Source organism: Aegilops tauschii, chromosome 2 (genome assembly GCF_002575655.3).
Source record: "Aegilops tauschii subsp. strangulata cultivar AL8/78 chromosome 2, Aet v6.0, whole genome shotgun sequence".
NCBI classification, from domain to species: domain Eukaryota; kingdom Viridiplantae; phylum Streptophyta; class Magnoliopsida; order Poales; family Poaceae; genus Aegilops; species Aegilops tauschii.
The window spans coordinates 519,088,512-519,102,207 of NC_053036.3; positions in this window are offsets into that span (position 1 = coordinate 519,088,512).

Sequence of the window (13,696 nt, forward strand, 5' to 3'; positions counted from 1 at the left end):
GCGGTCAAAGTTATCCTTAGTTACCTAAGAGGACTAAGGAAATATTTCTCGGTTATGGAGGTGATAAAAGAGTTCGCCGTAAAGAGTTACGTCGATGCAAGCTGTGACACCGATCTGGATGACTCTAAGTCTCGATCTAGATACATATTGAAAGTGGGAGCAATTAGCTAGAGTAGCTCCATGCAGAGCATTGTAGACATAGAAAATTTGCAATATACATACTGCTCTGAATGTGGCAGGCCCGTTGACTAAATTTCTCTCACAAGCAAAACATGATCACTCTTTGGGTGTTAATCACATAGAGATGTGAACTAGATTATTGACTCTAGTAAACCCTTTGGGTATTAGTCACATAGAAATGTGAACTAATCACATAAATATTTGAACTATTGGTGTTAAATCACATGGCGATGTGAACTAGATTATTGACTCTAGTGCAAGTGGGAGACTGAAGGAAATATGCCCTAGAGGCAATAATGAAGTTGTTATTTATATTTTCTTATATCATGATAAATGTTTATTATTCATGCTAGAATTGTATTATCCAGAAACTTAGTACATGTGTGAATACATAGACAAACAGAGTGTCACTAGTATGCCTCTACTAGACTAGCTCGTTGAATCAAAGATGGTTAAGTTTCCTAGCCATAGACATGTGTTGTCATTTGATTAACGGGATCACATCATTAGAGAATGATGTGATTGACTTGACCCATTCCGTTAGCTTAGCACTTGATCGTTTAGTATCTTGCAATTGCTTTCTTCATGACTTAACATGTTCCTATGACTATGAGATTATGCAACTCCCGAACACCAGAGGAACACTTTGTGTGCTACCAAACGTCACAACGTAACTGGGTGATTATAAAGGTGCTCTACAGTTGTCTCCGATGGTGTTTGTTGAGTTGACATAGATCGAGATTAGGATTTGTCACTCCGATTGTCGGAGAGGTATCTCTGGGCCCTCTCGGTAATGCACATCACTATAAGCCTTGCAAGCAATGTGACTAATGAGTTAGTTGCGGGATGATGCATTACGGAACGAGTAAAGAGACTTGCCGGTAACGAGATTGAACTAGGTATTGAGATACCGATGATCGAATCTCGGGCAAGTAACATACCGATGACAAAGGGAACAACGTATGTTGTTATGCGGTGTGACCGATAAAGATCTTCGTAGAATACGTGGGGGCCAATATGAACATCCAGGTTCCGCTATTGGTTATTGACGGGAGACGTGTCTCGGTCATGTCTACATAGTTCTCGAACCCATAGGGTCCGCACGCTTAACGTTCGGTGACTATCAGTATTATGATTTTATGTGTTTTGATGTACCGAAGGTTGTTCGGAGTCCCGGATGTGATCACGTACATGACGAGGAGTCTCAAAATGGTCGAGACATAAATATTGATATATTGGACGACTATATTCGGACACCGGATATGTTCCAGGTGGTTTCGGAGAAAACCGGAGTGCCGGAGGGTTACCGGAACCCCCCCCCCCCGGGGAAAGTAGGGCCTACATGGGCCATAGGGAAGAGAGGAGGCAGCCCACAAGGGGCAGCCGCGTCCCCTCCCTATAGGGAGTCCGAATTGGACTAGGGAGGGGGGCGTGATACGTCTCCAACGTATCTACAATTTTTTATTGTTCCATGCTATATTATATTCTGTTTTGGACATTAATGGGCTTTATTATACACTTTTATATTATTTTTGGGCCTAACCTATTAACCGGAGGCCCAGCCCAGAATTGCTGTTTTTTGCCTATTTCAGAGTTTCGCAGAAAAAGAATATCAAACGGAGTCCAAACGGAATGAAACCTTCGGGAACAAGATTTTCGGAACGAACGTGATCCAGAGGACTTGGACCCTACATCAAGACATCAACCAGGAAGGCACGAGGTAGGGGAGCGCGCCTACCCCCCTAGGCGCGCCCTCCACCCTCGTGGGCCCCACATTGCTCCACCGACGTACTTCTTCCTCCTATATATACCTACGTACCCCCAAACTACCAGATACGGAGCCAAAAACCTAATTCCACCACCGCAGCCTTCTGTACCCGTGAGATCCCATCTTAGGGCCTTTTTCGGAGCTCCGCCAGAGGGGGCATCGATCACGGAGGGCTTCTACATCAACACCATAGGCTCTCCGATGATGTGTGAGTAGTTTACCTCAGACCTTCGGGTCCATAGTTATTAGCTAGATGGCTTCTTCTCTCTCTTTGGATCTCAATACAAAGTTCTCCACGATTCTCGTGGAGATCTATTCGATATAATCTTCTTTTAGGGTGTGTTTGTTGAGACCGATGAATTCTGGGTTTATGATCAAGTTTATCTATGAACAATATTTGAATCTTCTCTGAATTCTTTTATGTATGATTGGTTATCTTTGCAAGTCTCTTCGAATTATCAGTTTGGTTTGGCCTACTAGATTGATCTTTCTTGCAATGGGAGAAGTGCTTAGCTTTGGGTTCAATCTTGAGGTGTCCTTTCCCAGTGACAATAGGGGCAGCAAGGCACGTATTGTATTGTTGCCATCGAGGATAACAAGATGGGGTTTATATCATATTGCATGAGTTTATCCCTCTACATCATGTCATTTTACTTAAAGCGTTACTCTGTTCTTATGAACTTAATACTCTAGATGCATGCTGGAGAACGGTCGATGTGTGGAGTAATAGTAGTAGATGCAGGCAGGAGTCGGTCTACTTGTCGCGGATGTGATGCATATATACATGATCATACCTAGATATTCTCATAACTATGCTCAATTTTGTCAATTGTTCAACAGTAATTTGTTTACCCACCGTAATACTTATGCTCTCGAGAGAAGCCACTAGTAAAACCTATGGCCCCCGGGTCTATTTTCCATCATATTTAATCTCCCGACAACAAGCTATTTCTGGCGCCGTTGCCGGGGAGTCTACGCAAAAGTCAACATATCAAGTACCCATCACAAACCCTTATCTCCCGCATTACATTATTTGCCATTTTCCCCTCGTTTTCCTCTCCCCCACTTCACCCTTGCCGTTTTATTCGCTCTCTCTTTTCCGTTCGCCTCTTTTTCGCTTGCTTCTTTTTTGCTTGTGTGTTGGATTGCTTGCTTGTCACGATGGCTCAAGATAATACCAAATTGTGTGACTTTACCAATACCAACAACAATGATTTCCTTAGCACTCCGATTTCTGCTCTTACCGATACTGAATCTTGTGAAATCAATACTACTTTACTGAATCTTTTCATGAAAGATCAATTCGCCGACCTTCCTAGTGAAGATGCCGCTACCCATGTAAATAGCTTCGTTGATTTGTGTGATATGCAAAAGAAGAAAGATGTGGATAATGATATTGTTAAATTGAAGCTATTTCCTTTTTTGCTTAGAGATTGTGCTAAAGCTTGGTTTTCGTCATTGCCTAAAAATAGTATTGATTCTTGGAATAAGTGCAAAGATGCTTTTATCTCTAAGTATTTCCCCCCGCTAAGATCATCTCTCTTAGAAACGATATTATGAACTTTAAGCAACTTGATCATGAACATGCTGCACAAGCTTGGGAGAGGATGAAATTAACGATACGAAATTGCCCTACACATGGTTTGAATTTGTGGATGATTATACAAAAAATTTATGCCGGATTGAATTTTGCTTCTAGAAATCTTTTAGATTCGGCCGCGGGAGGCACTTTTATGGAAATCACTTTAGGAGAAGCTACTAAACTCCTAGATAATATTATGGTTAATTATTCTCAATGGCACACTGAAAGATCTACTAATAAAAAGGTGCATGCGATAGAAGAAATTAATGTTTTGAATGAAAAGATGGATGAACTTATGAAATTATTTGCTACTAAAAGCGTTTCTTCTGATCCTAATGATATGCCTTTGTCTACTTTGATTGAGAATAATAATGAATCTATGGACGTGAATTTTGTTGGTAGGAATAATTTTGGTAACAACGCGTATAGAGGAAACTTTAATCCTAGGCCATATCCTAGTAATTCCTCTAATAATTATGGTAATTCCTACAACAATTCTTATGGAAATTTTAATAAAATGCCTTCTGAATTTGAGACTAGTGTTAAGGAGTTTATGAATTCGCAAAAGAATTTCAATGCTTTGCTTGAAGAAAAATCGCTTAAAGTTGATGAATTGGCTAGGAACATTGATAGAATTTCTCTTGATGTTGATTCTTTGAAACTTAGATCTATTCCTCCTAAGCATGGTATCAATGAGTCTCTCAAAGCAATGATAATTTCCATTGATGAGTGCAAAGAAAGAACCACTAGGATGCGTGCTAAGAAAGATTGTTTTGTGAAAGCGTGTTCTTCTAGTTTCTATGAAAATAAAGATGAAGATCTAAAAGTTATTGATGTGTCCCCTATTAAATCTTTGTTTTGCAATATGAATCTTGATAATGATGGGACTGAATATGATCCACCTTTACCTAGAAGGCGTTCCAAAAATTCAGAGTTTTTAGATCTTGATGCAAAAATTGGTAAAAGTGGAATTGAAGAGATCAAAACTCTAGATATTAATGAACCCACTATTTTGGATTTCAAGGAATTTAATTATGATAATTGCTCTTTGATAGATTGTATTTCCTTGTTGCAGTCCGTGCTAAATTCTCCACATGCTTATAGTCAACATAAAGCTTTTACTAAACATATCGTTGATGCTTTGATGCAATCTTATGAAGAAAAACTTGAGTTGGAAGTTTCTATCCCTAGAAAACTTTATTATGAGTGGGAACCTACTATTAAAATTAAAATTAAAAATCATGAATGCTATGCTTTGTGTGACTTGGGTGCTAGTGTTTCCACGATTCCAAAAACTTTGTGTGATTTCCTAGGTTTCCGTGATTTTGATGATTGCTCTCTAAACTTGCACCTTGCGGATTCCACCATTAAGAAACCTATGGGAAGAATTAATGATGTTCTTATTATTGCAAATAGGAATTATGTGCCCGTAGATTTTATTGTTCTTGATATAGATTGCAATCCTTCATGTCCTATTATTCTTGGTAGACCTTTCCTTAGAACGATTGGTGCAATTATTGATATGAAGGAAGGGAATATTAGATTCCAATTTCCGTTAAGGAAAGGTATGGAACACATTCCCTAGAAAGAAAATAAAATTACCTTATGAATCTATTATGAGAGCCACTTATGGATTGCCTACCAAAGATGGCAATACCTAGATCTATTCTTGCTTATATGCCTAGCTAGGGGCGTTAAACAATAGCGCTTGTTGGGAGGCAACCCAATTTTATTTTTAGTTTTTTGCTTTTTTCTTCTATTTAGTAATAAATATTTGATCTAGCCTCTGCTTAGATGTGTTTTTATGTTTTAATTAGTGTTTGTGCCAAGTTAAACCTATAGGATCTTCTTGGATGATAGTTATTTGATCTTGCTGAAAATTCCAGAAACTTTCTGTTCACGAAAATAATTGTTAAAAATCACCAGAACGTGATAAAATATTGATTCCAATTTCTGCTGATCGATAAACAAATTATCTAGGTCGTCCTATTTTGGCTGAAGTTTTGGACTTCCAGAAGTTTGCGTTAGTTACAGATTACTACAGACTGTTCTGTTTTTGACAGATTCTGTTTTTCGTGTGTTGTTTGCTTATTTTGATGAATCTATGGCTAGTAAAATAGTTTATAAACCATAGATAAGTTGTAATACAGTAGGTTTAACACCAATATAAATAAAGAATTACTTCATTACAGTACCTTGAAGTGGTGTTTTGTTTTCTTTCGCTAACGGAGCTCACGAGATTTTCTGTTAAGTTTTGTGTTGTGAAGTTTTCAAGTTTTGGGTAAAAGATTTGATGGATTATGGAACAAGGAGTGGCAAGAGCCTAAGCTTGGGGATGCCCATGGCACCCCAAGATAATCTAAGGACACCAAAAAGGCAAAGCTTGGGGATGCCCCGGAAGGCATCCCCTCTTTCGTCTACTTCCATCGGTAACTTTACTTGGAGCTATATTTTTATTCACCACATGATATGTGTTTTGCTTGGAGCATCTTGTATTATTTGAGTCTTTGATTTTTAGTTTACCACAATCATCTTTGTTGTACACACCTTTTGAGAGAGACACACATCATTCGGAATTTATTAGAATACTCTATGAGCTTCACATATATCTTTTGAGCTATATAGTTTTTGCTCTAGTGCTTCACTTATATATTTTAGAGCACGGCGGTGGTTTTGTTTTATAGAAACTATTATTCTCTCATGCTTCACTTATATTATTTTGAGAGTCTTAAACAGCATGGTAATTTGCTTAAATTGGGAAATTGATCCTAATATGTTAGATATTCAAGACTAGTAAAAAACTTTCTTATGAGTGTGCTGAATGCTAAGAGAAGTTTGATGCTTGATGATTGTTTTGAGATATGGAGGTAGTGATATTAAAGTTGTGCTAGTTGGGTAGTTGTGAATTTGAGAAATACTTGTGTTGAAGTTTGCAAGTCCCGTAGCATGCACGTATGGTAAACGTTATGTAACAAATTTGAAACATGAGGTGTTCTTTGATTGTCCTCCTTATGAGTGGCGGTCGGGGACGAGCGATGGTCTTTTCCTACCAATCTATCCCCCTAGGAGCATGCGCATAGTGCTTGGTTTTTGATGACTTGTCGATTATTGCAATAAGTATGTGAGTTCTTTATGACTAATGTTGAGTCCATGGATTGTACGCACTCTTGCCCTTCCATCATTGCTAGCCTCTTCGGTACCGTGCATTGCCCTTTCTCACATTGAGAGTTGGTGCAAACTTCGCTGGTGCATTCAAACCCCGTGATATGATACACTCTTTCACACATAAACCTCCTTATATCCTCCTCAAAACAGCCACCATACCTACCTATTATGGAATTTCCATAGCCATTCCGAGATATATTGTCATGCAACTTTCCACCGTTCCGTTTATCATGACACGTTCATCATTGTCATATTTCTTTGCATGATCATGTAGTTGACATCGTATTTGTGGCAAAGCCACCGTTCATAATTTTTTCATACATGTCACTCTTGATTCATTGCTATCCCAGTATACCGCCGGAGGCATTCATATAGAGTTATACTTTGTTCTAGTATCGAGTTGTACTCATTGAGTTCTAAATAAATAGAAGTGTGATGATCATCATTCATAGAGCATTGTCCCAAATAAAAAAAGAGAGAAAGGCCAAATAAAAAAAGGCCCAAAAAAGAAAATAAAAAGGGGCAATGCTACTATCCTTTTTCCACACTTGTGCTTCAAAATAGCACCATGATCTTCAGGATAGAGAGTCTCTTGTTTTGTCACTTTCATATACTAGTGGGAATTTTTCATTATAGAACTTGGCTTGTATATTCCAACAATGGGCTTCCTCAAATGCCCTAGGTCTTCATGAGCAAGCAAGTTGGATGCACACCCACTTAGTTTCTTTTGTTGAGCTTTTATGCATTTATAGCTCTAGTGCATCCGTTGCATGGCAATCCCTACTCCTTGCATTAACATCAATCGATGGGCATCTCCATAGCTCATTGATTAGCCGCGTTGATGTGAGACTTTCTTCTTTTTTGTCTTCTCCACATAACCCCCATCATTATATTCTATTTCACCCATAGTGCTATGTCCATGGCTCACGCTCATGTATTGCGTGAAGGTTGAAAAAGTTTGAGATTACTAAAGTATGAAACAATTGCTTGGCTTGTCATCGGGGTTGTGCATGATGAGAGCATTCTTGTGTGACGAAAATGGAGCATGACTAAACTATATGATTTTGTAGGGATGAACTTTCTTTGGCCATGTTATTTTGAGAGGACATAATTGCTTAGTTAGTATGCTTGAAGTATTATTACTTTTATGTCAATATTAAACTTCTATCTTGAATCTTTCGGATCTGAATATTCATACCACAATTAAGAGAATTACATTGAAATTATGCCAAGTAGCATTCCACATCAAAAATTCCGTTTTTACCATTTACCTACTCGAGGACGAGCAGGAATTAAGCTTGGGGATGCTTAATACGTCTCCAACGTATCTATAATTTTTTATTGTTCCATGCTATATTATATTCTGTTTTGGACATTAATGGGCTTTATTATACCTTTTATATTATTTTTGGGACTAACCTATTAACCGGAGGCCCAACCCAGAATTGCTGTTTTTTGCCTATTTCAGAGTTTCGCAGAAAAAGAATATCAAACGGAGTCCAAACGGAATGAAACCTTCGGGAACGTGATTTTCGGAACGAACGTGATCCAGAGGACTTGGACCCTATGTCAAGACATCAACCAGGAAGGCACGAGGTAGGGGGGCGCGCCTACCCCCCTAGGCGCGCCCTCCACCCTCATGGGCCCCATGTTGCTCCACTGACGTACTTCTTCCTCCTATATATACCTACGTACCCCCAAACTACCAGATACGGAGCCAAAAACCTAATTCCACCGCAGCAACCTTCTGTACCCGTGAGATCCCATCTTGGGGCCTTTTCCGGAGCTCCGTCGGAGGGGGCATCGATCACGGAGGGCTTCTACATCAACACCATAGCCTCTCCGATGATGTGTGAGTAGCTTACCTCAGACCTTCGGGTCCATAGTTATTAGCTAGATGGCTTCTTCTCTCTCTCTCTGGATCTCAATACAAAGTTCTCCACGATTCTCGTGGAGATCTATTCGATGTAATCTTATTTTGCCGTGTGTTTGTTGAGACCGATGAATTGTGGGTTTATGATCAAGTTTATCTATGAACAATATTTGAATCTTCTCTGAATTCTTTTATTTATGATTGGTTATCTTTGCAAGTCTCTTTGAATTATCAGTTTGGTTTGGCCTACTAGATTGATCTTTCTTGCAATGGGAGAAGTGCTTAGCTTTGGGTTCAATCTTGCGGTGTCCTTTCCCAGTGACAGTAGGGGCAGCAAGGCACGTATTATATTGTTGCCATCGAGGATAACAAGATGGGGTTTATATCATATTGCATGAGTTTATCCCTCTACATCATGTCATTTTACTTAAAGCGTTACTCTGTTCTTATGAACTTAATACTCTAGATGCATGCTGGATAGCGGTCGATGTGTGGAGTAATAGTAGTAGATGCAGGCAGGAGTCGGTCTACTTGTCGCGGACGTGATGCCTATATACATGCTCATGCCTAGATATTCTCATAACTATGCTCAATTCTGTCAATTGCTCAACAGTAATTTGTTTACCCACCGTAATACTTATGCTCTTGAGAGAAGCCACTAGTGAAACATATGGCCCCCGGGTCTATTTTCCATCATATTTAATCTCCTGACAACAGGGCGCCCACCCTTTCCTTCTCCTCTTCCTCTCCCTTCCCTCTTTCCCCTTCTCCTCCTAGTTGGACTAGGAAAGGGGGAGTCCTACTCCTACTAGGAGGAGGACTCCTCCCCTCCTTGGCGCGCCCAAGGGCAGGCCGGCCTCCCCCCTTGCTCCTTTATATACGGGGTAAGGGGGCACCCTAGAACACAATACAAGTTGATCATTGATCTCTTAGCCCTCCCCCTCCTCCACTCCTTTATATACGGGGGCGGGGGGCACCCCATAGACACATAAGTTGATCCTTGATCTCTTAGCTGTGTGTTGTGCCCCCCTCCCCATAATCCACCTCGGTCATATCATCGTAGTGCTTAGGCGAAGCCCTGCTCCGGTAGCTTCATCATCACCGTCATCACGCCGTCGTGCTGACGAAGCTCTTCCCCGACACTCTACTGGATCGTGAGTTCGTGGGATGTCACCGAGCCGAACGTGTGCAGATCGCGGAGGTGCCGTACCTTCGGTGCTAGGATCGGTCGATCGTGAAGACGTACGACTACATCAACCGCGTTGTCATAACGCTTCCGCTTACGGTCTACGAGGGTATGTAGACAATACTCTCCCCTCTCTTTGCTATGCATCACCATGATCTTGCGTGTGCGTAGGAATTTTTTTGAAATTACTACGTTCCACAACATCGGTTCCATTATTTCTTCAAGAACCTGTAGATCAACTTTTTTTTAGATATGATTTACTCCCGAAAAGAATGTAATTGCGTTTGCGCTTTCATCTTAGGCGAATCTATGCCATGATTACAAATTCTACATTCTCCTCTTTGGATGTCGTTTCTTTTGCTAGATGTAATTGCATGCATCTGTTCCATGACTCTTGAGTCTGCCGCTTCATCTGCTCCGGGATCACACCAATTGCTAATTGTATGCACATATAAATCCCTAGATCTAATATATCATCTGCTTCGATACTACTGTTGTACTAATTAGTATATGGTGTGGCCTTCAAGTTCTGATGCAACTTAGAACATCCCTCTTGAAGCAAAAATTTCGTTGACAATATAAAATTTTAACTTTGAATTTAGGGATCACTTACCCTCACTAGCATGTTGATGAATTGGCTAGATGACTAGCTACCTAGCATATATTACTTTCCTTTTCTTGCAAGCTCAAAGTTGGTTGTCCTAATGTATTATGGATTAGAAACAATAATACAAATTACCGATACACCTGATTGCAAGAGTTCTGACCAACATTACTCTTGCATTATTTGGACTCTGAAATATGCAATAAAATCCAGTTACAATGTTTATCATTAAAACAACAACTACAGTATTGCCTTACTAGTTGTGTGGGTATTAGTTCTGATAATATTTCTCTTAAAATGAAGCTTAGAATGGTCAAAATATTACATTCACAATGGCCAACCAGTGAACTACTAAACTTTGTTATATAAAAATCCTACTGAATATCTTCACTCATTTTCAATTAGCAGGGCTTTTACATATCCTGCTCGACCGGACAGCTGTGGTGGTGAGTAGATGACCATGGTGGGGAGGCGTGGTGTTGAGGCACTGATGGAGGCACTACACTGTCAGGATGTGTCCGTCATGACGCCAATGAGGCATGGCGACATTTGTTCTACCGGAAGGTGATGCAGTTAGGCGGTCTCTTAGTCCTTTATCCGTATTTTGTGTCGCTGCTTTTACTTTCGTTGTGTAATGCATATATTTGGAGGATTTTCAGTCAAATGTCCATGTTAGTGAATATTGTGTTCTTATGTATTCCAAAGAAACTTTTTGTTTTGACAACAATTGGTGAGTTAGAACTAAAAGGGACCATACATAAGAGAATCATTTGTAACTCTGTTATGGAAGTCAATTTAAAATGTTTGTCATATTATTAATTGATGGGTTATATAGTCCTCACATTATGGTACAGTATGAGTGATTTTGAATATGTTAGTAAGCCTATTTGTATCTTTGAATTAATCTTCTCCTACTAACATATGCTAATGTTGATGTACATGACTCACTGAATGCATAACCAAGCTGAGATCAGGACCCAAGTAGCCATCCTAATGTGCTTAGATAAGACTAGCACATATCCCCGTGTGTTGCAACGGGAGAGATAATTGACGTGTCCACTGAAATATCCATCAGCACGGCCCAACAACATCCGGATTGTGCCCGGCCACGGTAGAGAGGCGCACACTGAGGTCTGCCAGAAATTCATATCAGTAGTACATTAAGAAGCATGCTACACACACAATTATTTTGGTATAATTTTTGTACGGCGATTCTAATCTTAGAGAGCCTAATTTTCAATTTTATCATACCAAGGCATTATTTGTAAGTTGAAGCAATGTTTGGAATTTGCACCAAGTCGTCAGAAAAATCTCAATAAAAGGATTCTCTCCATATTTTTTTTGAATCTCCCGTTTTTTATTTATCCCCACTCATCACGCCATTTATTCTCTCCTTTATCTATTACTCATATATGCCCATTGAAACCGATCATTCATACCCCCTCCGATCCATATAGGCCCTCCTAACATACTTCATATAAAAGTTATATTGTGTGTTAGCATTTTCTGAAATACACCATCGCAATTAATTAGGTTAATTATGGTTATGCCCTAAATAGAATCTTAAAGTGGTTAACAGGGAAAAATAATAGCATGGTTGGAAATTACGCATTATCAAATAACATATAGAAATTATTTTAATCCGAGTTAGGGTTGCAAAGTTATAGCATTATCATGTTTAACCTATTGTGACACCCCAAAAATTTGGCCTTGTTTTATTTATTAAAATGTTGCCAGGAAATAAAACTTTTCCATTATTGTCAAGTTTTACCTTTTGTGACCCTGGATCTTTCCTCAAGTAGGAAAAACCTTCAAAGGTGCTGTTGGATTTGTTTACTCTCTTTTATAAAACAATTCCTCATCAGTGGATCCAAATTTGCAAGGCTTATTTTACTCAAAGCTTTATTCCTTTAAAATGATTTCCTTTGCATTTGGAGCCTGCTTTGCACTGCAACCATTTGATAAATGCTTTCAAAATTTCCACCAAAATTTGGAGATGTCATGTGATGTTTCCACATCACTTTCATGCAAAAATACCTCTTGGCCATTGGAGATTTTGAGCTCTACACCAACTTTTCCAATCTGGTCCAGTAGGCACTTTTGCACTGCAACCCATTTAAATATTCTTCTGAAAATTCTTCCAAGTGTTTGGAGATGTCAGTGGATGCATACCATTCATCTTCAAGCAAAAACCCAGTGGTGTTCCCTAGAAAATTTGAATGGATCAACCTCTTTTACATTCTGGTCCAATTTGATGATTTACACTGCAACCATACTTTTCCTTGCTCTATTAACCCTGAGCTTTTTCCTACTTGTAGCCCTCCCTACCAAACTCTTAAGTCCAGGAGATTGGGCTCATTGGAAATTTTGAAATGCATGTGCTAAACCCTTTTTCTTTCTGCCCAAAACTGGAGTTTTGCAAAACTTGCACTATCAACTTTCTGTCTCTGCCAAACTAACCTTGCCATCATCTCCTGCACCTAGAGAGACACTGATCTGGAGATTTTGGCCACTCCAAGAGTTGCCTAAGTGCATCTGGCATTCTGTCGAACACCTGGTGTGCACAGTCCTTTTTGGCAAGCTCTCTGGTTTGCATGGTGGACTTGAACCCCTGACCTATCCACCTTGTCCACTGAATGCCTTGCTACCCCTACCTCCATCCTGTGCAGTACCAGCTCCACCCTCGAGCTCTAGAGCGCGCTGGCATTTCGTCGAGCAGGTGTCGTGCGTGCTCTGGGCGCGCCCAGAGCGCACGTTTTGCACGCGCGCGCACTACGCCGACACGCCGCACTGCCGCGCTCGACGCGACCCGACCCTGGCTCCCTCTGCATCGCTGAGCCGCGCACTAGCCGCCCCCCTGCTCCACGATCCCTCTGGCGTCCTGCTGCACCGCTGGCCGCGCCCTTGGCGGCACGCCGGCGTCGGCAGCGGATTCCGCCGCGGACGGCGCCGCCCAAGCCACCAGCGCACGATTTTTGGTACTGTGTTTGAAATATTTGTATTTGTGTATTTTGCAAAATAGGATTTTTGGAGGAAAAGGAAAGCTTCCAATAAGTGCATCCTTTGCATACTTTTGAAGGCAAGCATTTCTGAACTCTGGCTTAATATTCTGTTGTGGTGTTTGGATGTGATCACAACACCTTTTGGCTTGGAGTGTGTGATAGTTTATGTACCGATATAGTCTCGTGCATAAGTGCACTTTGGAGTTGTTTTGGGGTCAGCAGGTGGATACACTAGTGATTTGGGTCATCCTCGTGAGTTTCTCTTGCACACCGGTAGGAAGCCGGGAGAGTCGTGGTCTTGGGTAGACACGAGCTCGTCCCTAATCCCTCGTCGAG